Here is a 10,549-nt window from a genome sequence, read left to right as displayed (position 1 = left end):
ACCAGATCCCACCAAAGTGATCAGTATAAGTTCCATGATCACATTTCCTAGTATTTTCTTGATCACCGAAAGGCAGTTAAGGGGGAACTGGGGGCTTTTCCGCACTGAACTTCTTCATTACTTGGAGTCGAACCACAAAGCATTGGAATTGGTTTGGACAGGGTTCTTCTACGCATCTGCCCTCCCTCTGCATTGTTACAATGCTCCAGCAATATATCAATATTTTATAGTGCCATTTAAAAAAAAAAAGAAATGACATATCTTCTGGGTGGGGGAAAGAGAGGGAGATGTCTGACCACAACAGCCCAATCATCAAACAGTGGGCTGGAGGTGGGTGAGCATGGATAGGACAAAGACAACCAACAGAAACTTTACAGACCAGGAAAAAGCCGACACAAAATTGGCTTCCAGAAAAACGGGGGGGGGGAACAAAAAAACATGAAGTGAAAACTAAAGGCACAAAAATGTGCACAGAAATCAGGAGAAAGACCGAAGCTGTATGGGACCAGAACTGATGGAAAAACCCATGTGGAAACAAAAAGCCCGGGATAAGGGTCACACCTTACAGAGATAGGGGCTAAATATTTCCTCCAAGCCATTTCCCTGATAGCCCCACCAGTTGCTATTAACCACAGTGGGGGGGAAAGATAGCCTTATGTATTGTATCGGTCTTCCCTCCTCCTGTAGCAGAAAGCAGTGGTTTAAAAAGGTAAAGGTGTGCAAGCACCGGGTCAATACTGACCCATGGGGTGATGTCACATCCCGATGTTTACTAGACAGACTATGTTACAGGGTGGTTTGCCATTGCCTTCCCCAGTCATCTACACTTTACTCCCAGCAAGCTGGGTACTCATTTTACCGATCTCGGAAGGATGGAAGGCTGAGTCAATCTTGAGCCAGCTACCATCAAAGAAAGAGCACTCTTCCCCAGTGCCATAGCCTCAATCTTTATTCATTAATTAAAATATTAGATCTTGGCTTTCCCCCTCCTCCCAAAAGGGGCCCTAAGCAGCCTACACTTGGTTGATGCACAAGCCTGAAACCATTAAAAACAGCAATGGTGAACAATACTCAAATATTCAGATGGAGGTTTTATTGAATGTTGAATGCATACAAATTGCCATCGTTGTGTTTCCACCGCTGTTTTCATTACGTCAGTGTAATCATTCCTCAATCCTATAACCATGTGAAAAGTTACATAAATCAGTCCTTCTTTACGTACAGGATGGGGGGAAGTGACATTAGATTTTCATTTGACCTTCAAAAAGGGATTATCTAGACAATAGAAAATATTCCCCACATCTATTCCTTAAATAGCTGTATTTGCTCATTACGGAAGACCTTTCTCGGGCCCCGTGAACTGTAAATAGGTCACCTTTGAACAGTCACAGATCAAAGCTAGACGTAGGGTTCCAGTGGCATTTGAAAGTGTTTTTTTTCTTTTGCCATGTGTCCTGAAAAGGTCAAGCCAGAAAGCATGTCATGGGAGACATCACTTTGGGGTAAGAAGACATCAAAAGGTGTGAAACGATCTCTTTTGGAAGTGATCAACTGGAAGATTTGCCCTTCTCAATATCCCCATAATGGATGGGTCAGATGCTAAAAGAATAGGAAATAGAAATTCACTTTGACTTCTAGTAAAAGAGCCAAATATTTACTTTTCAAGCACAGTGACACTTATAGCGAAGCAGAATGCTCTATTATAGTTCCAAGGTGTGACAACCCAATCCTTGAAAAATTCATCGGTAAACAAGAAATAAAAGTCAATGGCGAGGGTGAGCCCTCAGTCAAAACCAAGAGGTGGTTCTCTTTGCGGATTCAAGAATTATTGTGATTTTTATTAACTTATGAAGCTGGAAGCATGGAACATTTAAGAAACTAGATGGTGGTTGAGACTCTGGTCTGAATTCCACTTGAGTGGTGTGGCTAAGCACTAGCTGTACTGAGCTGTAGTCCTGAATGGGATATATATCCTCCTCTGCATCAAAAGATACATCCAACTAGTTCACTGGGTGCTAGAAAATCATCACAACATGGATCTATGCACATGCAGAAGGCTGTTACAGCAGATGGTTCTTTTGTGCTAGACTGAAGCACATACCTCAAGTGCATGGTCCCATATGACTCAGTGCTTACCTGTGTTTTGGTTTGAACAATAGATTAACATTGATTATGCTCTGTCTGTACCTCTAAAACAAGTACATTTGTCTGAGGAATCTCCGTGAGCACTCAGAACTGTATTTTGCAACTGGAAACAATGTGATATTTCCATCAAAGACTACATCCATTGCCATTGTGATTGGTGTGCAAAATGTTTATTTCTTATTTGAAACATGTTTAGGCCACCTTTCCACCCAACTTAGGAACTCCAAGGATGGGGAGCAATCAAAAATATTAAAGCCAACTTTAAAAATCAATAGATCTACTTCTCAATGTGGCTCCATCTGTGGATATTTAAATCTGGAGGTTGGGGTCATGGACAGAAAAGACATATCTTTTTAGGAACTTGAGAGGAGCCCCAGTTTTGCCAACCAGGTGGTGGCTGGAGATCTCCCGCTATTACAACTGATCTCCAGGCGATAGAAATCAGTTCCCCTACAGAAAATGGCTGCTTTGGCAATTGGGACTCTATGGCACTGAAGTCCCTCCCCTCTCCAAACCCCACCCTACTCAAACTCCTCCCCCAAAAAAATCTCCAGGTATTTCCCAACCTGGAGCTGGCAACCCTATCCATTACACTTTTAATTAGAGAGGCTGGGGATTGTACCCGAGATCTTCTGCATGCAAAGCAGAAGGCCTAGCACTGACCTATAGGCCTTCCTAATTTCCCCCCTTAAAACCATTGGAAACCCAATTTCAATTAGTGAAACCCGGCAGCACTTGAAGGTTTCAATCCTTGTTTCCCTACTCATTTGGCCCCAATCTGAATTATGGCTGCATGCACAATTGACCTTTTACAGGCCAACAGAGGATCAGTGATCTTTGTTACTTCTGCTTTGGCCCTCAGGTAACATCTTTGAAGTGCTTTGAACACTCTGCACAAATAAGAAGTGTCATCTGAACAGACTTCTGTCCACGTATGCAGATTCCAGGAACATGTTATAAAAATTCTTTACAGTTGGTAAGATATAATAATAATACCATACATCTTCTTTATAGACTACAATTACCCAGATCATTTCTGACTCATAATGGATTGTTTCAAATATATGATAGACCATAATGGTTCCAATGAGACCATTCTGGAAGATTGTGAAATGTAAACACAACTCAGAAGCACAGATCCGTGGTGAAATTTGTCATGGAAAGAAATCACCCAGAAAATAGAATAGCCCCTTTTATTTAAAAACAAACATCTCAGCTACATATTACAGAAAAACAGATACAATTGGAAGGGATGAGAATGGATTTGGGGTAAAAGTAACTTGCATTTCATAGCAATACTATCTCTCTCAAAGCCAATGGTCTAGGTTACCAGTATGGTCTTTCTTACTGGTACCAGTAGGGTTGCCAGCTCCAGGTTGAGAAATACCTGGAGATTTTGGGGGCAGAGCCTGAGGAAGGTGGGGTTTGGGGAGAAGAGGGACTTCAATGCCATAGAGTCCAATTGCCAAAGCAGCCATTTTCTCCAGGGGAACTGATCTGGAGATCAGTTGTAATAGCACGAGATCTCCAGCTAGTACCTTGGGGATACAATATATTGGTAGCAGCATATTTTTGTGTCTGTACTTTTTGCCATAAGTGCCTGAGAATTCCAATAGTACCTTGGGAATGGCAACCCTAGGTACCAGCCTGTATTAGCAAACCAGCCCAAACCAACTTACTTTCACCCCAGAGGAGATGTTTCATTATTTCTCATCTATACTTCCCCAAAGAATAGTAATTTCAGTATGTATCTATTTCTATTTATGACATTTTAAAGCCATTTTCCAACCCAACCTAAGGTCCCCAAGGCAGTGAACAATAAAACCACTTTTAAAAGCTTTTAAAAACATATAAATGTATAAAAGCTGTTAAAATACTCAAGACGGAACACATAAATAAACACATAAATGGGAAGAAGGGTCGATGAGAACTAGTGAGGGAATGGCAGACAAAAAAAAAAAATCTTCACCCACTGTCAACAGACAATGATTGAAAGGAACAGACAAATCTCTCTGGCTGTTCTTGCTTTCTCCTGATGCTTTCTCTTCACAACATGTGCAATTGCCTACCAAGCATCCCATGACTTAAAAAGTCATCAAACGCAAATCAAAATAGCATCATTGGGTTAGAGCCATCAATTGCATAAAGGAACTTTCCTCCTCCCACAGCCATGCCCCCATACTGCTGCCCTGATATTTCCAGGGAACCCTTGAAACAGCAGGTGGTGCGATAAGGCAGTCTACAGCGAAAATAGACTATAGGATCCGTTCCATGGATTCCACACCTCATGACCTGGGGTTGGCCCTGGCCTAATGAGCAAGGTGGACCTGTGTATACTTCAATTTGTAGGGTTGCCAGATCCCCCCCCCACATTCCTCTGGTGGGAGGTTTTGGGGGCAGTGTTGGGGCAACGATCCCACACACACAGTTGCGCGTGACACAATTACATCACTTCCAGGTTTATCCCGGAAGCGCCACATCGCAACAGGATGCTTTAGCACTCAAACCTGCAAAACGCTAGCATCCCGTCGCAATGCGTTGCTTCCGGGGTCAACCTACAAGTGATGTAACCATGTCACGCATGGCTGCGCACACTTGCGATCCCCGCTCCGAGCCAAGCAACGTGGCAACCCTATTAGATTTGGGAGACTTCTTCACACAAAGAAAGGAACAGGGATATGCAATACATCCCCTGTGATTAGGGGTGCTCAAATGCACACCAATTTGGCTTGTGTCTTGTTCACCAGTTGCGAACAGGAAACCAATTTTTCAACAATCAGTTTGACTGCTTGTCAGTCTGTTTGTAGGTGCTCAGCGCATTGCTTCACTGTTTTCCTTCCTAATCATGCAGTACAATACAGTACAATCGGCTTTTCACCCGTGTGCAGTATCATATAGCCCAGTTGAGTTCTACTAAGGCTCTCTGCCCCATCCTTGCTGTGTAACTAACACCTCTATTCAGCAGGTATTTGTTTCAATAGACAATTAGGCCATTCGCAAATCATATAAATCCGTCTTAAATAAATGCTGTGTTTCAGTAAAACCCTACCCTCCGGTGTTCATCTAAATAGCCCTTAGTGACACTAATGGTTGTGTATCTCCCGTGCTACCCTATGAGGGTGGCATGGATTTTTTGCACTGGGTGGAGGTTTCAGCCGGGTGGAGGTTTCGGCTGCTGCATTGACTCCTGAGCTCAGCGCAGGCATTCCGGTTAGGAATGCATGGTTAGTCTCTCTTTGGAGGCCTCTTGTTAATGTCAGTTTGTTCTTTATTATTACAGTCCACGACCAGTAAACCCTTGTTAATGTGAGTTCTTAATATTGTCATTCTTCAGGGATCAGCTCCTTCCCCCATTTCTTAACAGTAAACAAGGTGGTGTCTGGATCTTGAGTCTAATGCACAAGTGAATGCATGAACACGAATGCCCTGCCTACATCATTCACAGCTTGTCATTTCACCCTCTGCAGCTGGAGTGGTTGGTTTCCATTGGCTAATTACACAATATGGGGCAGTTGTGTTCTTCTAATAAAGCTGTAACCCAAAGAACAAAACTCTCTCTTGGCTCTTATTTCAGTGCAGGACAGGCTGTTCCCAAGTAAATAAATTCAGCTGGGTGGCAAAGAGCCTTCAACAATGGAAAGAGTAGGACTCGCTGCTTGGATTTGCAGAGTGCACATGGCACAGTGGGATTGTGCTAAGTTGCCGCTGGAGGAAATAAAGTTCACCTAGAGTCTTTTATCTTAGTAAACTAATATGAGTCTTTTATTATAAGGAACACCATTCCTTATAGGATAGAGTACAGACAGCATACTAAACTAACTTGCTAAACTAGGATGGGTGGAGATGCCGGAAACATGCCCTGCTCTTATGGTAGCAAGATGGAGAGAAGCAGTGAGAGAACAGGAGAGAAAGTGGCTGGAAGGATGGCAGATACCCTAAGAGTAGCAATCTACACATCCAAGGGTAGCAATCTATGTGTCAGAGCAGTGGAAAGGAAGGGATGTGCAGCTGCTATGAAAAGGCAAATTCCACGCTGGCCATAATAAGGAATCAAGAATAAAACTGCTGCTATCTTACTTCCTTGTACAAATCTATGGTGAGATCACTCTTGGAATACAATGTACAGTTCTGGTCACCACACTTAAAAAAGGAAATTGCAGAACTTGAAAAGGTACAGAAAAGAGCAACCAAAATTATCAGGGGGCTAGAGCAATTGCCCTATGAGGAGCGGTTAAAAAGCTTAGGACTGTTTAGCTTAGAAGAAGGTGGTTAAGGGGCAATATGATAGAGGTCTATAAAATTATGCATGGTATGGAGAGAGTGGACAGGGAGAAGCTTTCCTCCCTCTCTCATAATACTAGAATGTGGGGTTATCTGCTGAAGCTGGAGGGTGAGAGATTCAAAATAGGTAAAAGGAAGTATTTCTCCACACAATGCACAGTTAAATTGTGGAATTCCCTGCCCCATGATGTGGTTATGGCTGCCAACTTGGAAGGCTTTAAGAGGGGAGTGGACATGTTCTTGGAGGATAGGGCTATCCATGGCTACTAGCCAAAATAAATACTAGTCATGATGCATACCTATTCTCTACAGTATCAGAGGAGCATGCCTGTTGTGTTAGGTGCGGTGGAACACAGGCAGGGTAATGCTGCTGCAGTTGTCTTGTTTGTGGGCTTCCTAGAGGCACCTGGTTGGCCACTGTGTGAACAGACAGCTGGACTTGATGGGCCTCGGTTTGATCCAGCATAGCTTTTCTTATGCTCTTATGATGCATAGGTCCCAGCTTATCTATAACTCTGACTCTTGATAGTCCCCCTCTGAAATCTGAGGCTAAGAGACAGCACAAAGACCTTTACTTCCAATACTTGCAATGAGTGATCTTTCACATAGGAGGGGAATTTTTTTTAATTACCAATTTCTATCTGGGAACGGTTGGAGAGTTTGAAATAATAGGGCCAAAAAAACAGATCAGTGGGTTATAGATCAAATCAAGCCTGAACTGACCCTGGAAGCTAAAATGACTAAACTGAGGCTATCGTATTTTGGTCACATTATGAAAAGACAAGAGTCACTGGAAAAGACAATCATGCTAGGAAAGGTTGAAGGCAGCAGGCTAATAGGAAGACCCAACAAGAGATGGATTGACTCAATAAAGGAAGCCACAGCCCTCAGTTTGCAAGATCTGAACAAGGCTGTTAAAGATAGGACATTTTGGAGGACATTGATTCATAGGGTCGCCATTAGTCGGAAGCGACTTGACGGCACTTAACACACACGCACGGCTGTCTGCCATCATCCAGTTGACAAAGTCGGATCACCTATTGGATGAAGGCTCCACCCCACCCTCCTCGCCACACCTTTTAACTCCTTGTCAGATTACATCTTGAAAAGTGCTCCACACACATTTTTCTACACATGAATTGTGGTTGTTGGACTGGGGAAGTAAAGCAGTGCATCAAATAGATGCAGTATAGCTAAAGTTGACAGGCCTCTCTTCACTACCGGTGGGAGGTTTTTGGGGCGGAGCCTGAGGAGGGTGGGGTTTGGGGAGGGACTTCAATGCCATAGAATTCAATTGCCAATGTGACCATTTTCTCCAGGTGAGCTGATCTCTATCAGCTGGAGATCAGTTGTAACAGTAGATCTCCAGCTAGTACCTGGAGGTTGGCAACCCTACATATTGCAAATTCTTCTTTAAACAGACACATTCCTTCCAATCTGAAGCTCTTTGGAACAGAATGTTCCTCATCTTAATTATTTTACTGGACAAGATGCATGGTTAAAAAAGTCATCATCCTTCTTGGATGAATACAAAGGAATAAACTCAACCATGCTTCCTGCCAAAAAAAAATTCATCATCATCTTTGGCCCTGAAAAGGTATTTCACACAGTTGTAATGTTAATCTATTCGGATTTACCCACACACAAGTATACTGAGGACTTGAGTCCAACAAAAAACAGATTTTTAATTCGCAAAAATATATCTGGTTAAAAACCAAAAGTACCTGAAATGGAATCATCCTAAAGCTCCAGTCTACTACTAAGTAATTCAATTTTATTTATTTATTTATTTATTTTATAGTCCACCATCTACACACCCAAGGGTAATCACTGACAGCCAAGGCAGATTATACAGTTTAAATCAATACAAGCAACATCATGGGACAGTGAACAAACAATGCATTGGGGTTTGGATTGCAGAAAACTGAAAACAAGCAAAAATCTGAAGCAGAAACCCATGGGCTCATGACTCTAGCCACACCCAGGTCTCAAGTACCTATATAGGAGACAGAGAAACTGTCAACTCAGCTTGCCATCAAAATGCCCTTACTAATTCTATAGATTCCCTGATTGGACATAAATAGTATGGTTAAGAGGACATTCTCAATCAGATATCACTTCCTGGTTTTACCCAGAAGTGACATCACAATGTTTTACCATAGAGTTTTGGGGAATTCCTAGAATATCATGGCACTGATTGAAGCGTTCCCTCCCCATTGTGTGTGTAAAGTGCTGTCAAGTCGCAGCTGACTTATGGCGACCCCTTTTGGGGTTTTCATGGGAAGAGACTAACAGAGGTGGTTTGCCAGTGCCTTCCTCTGCACAGCAACCCTGGTCTTCCTTGGTGGTCTCCCATCCAAATACTGACCAGGGCTGACCCTGCTTAGCTTCTGAGATCTGACGAGATCAGGCTAGCCTGGGCCATCCAGGTCAGGGCTTCCCTCCCCATTACCAACTCCCAAAAGCTGCCAGGGGTTGAGGTCAGAGGCCTGGCAATCCTATGTTTACCTGTTCATTATCATGAGGTCCAAACTGTCATCCATGTACAGATCAGAGGATGTAGACATCAAAGTCACTGTTAGATACAAGGCCCGACATATTCTTAATATACTTGATTGATCCCACATTCTCTGGACAGAGACCAAAACTAGAGAGGGGAAAGCTGGGGGAGCAAAGAGCTTCAAACCTTGGGAAAGCTTTGCTCCAGAATTCAACTTTTTAGGGAGAGACAGATATTCTTCTCCTGAAAGGATGAGCGTACGTAAAAATGTCAGACTGTAGACTTTCAATTAATGGAATCTGGTTTTTGTTTTTTTTGTTTTTTGACAGATTCTGTATTCCTTTTAGAACAGTCAGCTGGCTGTTACTCAATGAAAATGCCCCTTATTCGAAAACTTCACAACTACTACACTGAATTATTTCAAAGACCCCTAGGCTCAAAGAATCCAATGTGCTATGGTAAATTTTTAAATTTTGCATGCTTCTGAAAGCTAAGCACAGGGCATGCTATAACAATCTAAACATTAAACAAATTCTTCTAACATGGTACTCCTTTTGCAGTTGCTCCCTCGTGATTTCTGGTCAAGGTGAGAGGAGGAGGAGAAGGGGAAGAAGAAGGAGAAGAAGGAGAGTTGGTTTTTATATGCCAACTTTACCGCTTAAGGGAGAATCAAACCAGCTTACTATCACCTTCCCTTTCCCCCCCCACCCACAACAGACACCCTGTGAGGTAGGTGGGGCTGAGAGAGTGTGACTAGCCCAAGTTCACCCAACTGGCTTCATGTGTAGGAGCAGGGAAACAAATCCAGTTCACCAGATTAGCCTCCGCTGCTCATGTGGAGGAGTGGGGAATCGAACCTGGTTCTCCAGATCAGGCTCCACCGCTCTTAACCACTACACCATGCTGGCTCCCTGGAACTATATCATAAGATTCAAACATTTGGTTACCTTACATTCAGAACATAAGAACATAAGGAAGGCCCTGCTGGATCAGACCAAGGCCCATCAAGTCCAGCAGTCTGTTCACACAGTGGCCAACCAGGTGCCTCTAGGAAGCCACAAACAAGACGACTTGTGACTGTGTACAGATTGATAGTACAGTCCCCCCCTGGCCACTAGTGGTGGGTGGTGGGTAGGGTTGCCAGCTCCAGGTTGGGAAACTCCTGGAGATTTGTGGGGCTGCCTGGGAGGGGGGGACAGGGCCCCCAATGGGGAACAATGCCGTAGAGTCCACCCTCCAAAGCTCGCATTTTCTCCAGGAGAACTGATCTCTGTAGTCTGGAGACAAACTATAATTCCAGGGGATCCCCCAAGTCCGACCTGGAGGCTGGCATCCCTCATAGTATTTCTGAAACATCTCTATGGTAGATCACCAGAGATATAAAAGGTCTGATAAAACATCACAGCGATTTAGAGCTTTGGGTTTGTCTGATCCTCCCACATCTAGAGGTAACAAAATTTAAAATATTTAGATGGTCTCTGGGCCAGGAATTTGTCGTCTCTGTTTCATCATTCATAATATGCTTTGCCTAGATCCGGGCTTAAGAAACATAAGAACATAAGAAGACGCTGCTGTACCAGACCAGCTGTCCATCTAGTCCAGCATCCTGTTTCACGCAGCAGC

This window comes from Euleptes europaea, chromosome 8 (assembly GCF_029931775.1).
Source record: "Euleptes europaea isolate rEulEur1 chromosome 8, rEulEur1.hap1, whole genome shotgun sequence".
In the NCBI taxonomy this organism is placed as follows: Eukaryota; Metazoa; Chordata; class Lepidosauria; order Squamata; family Sphaerodactylidae; genus Euleptes; species Euleptes europaea.
Note: the sequence above shows the minus strand (reverse complement) of the source record.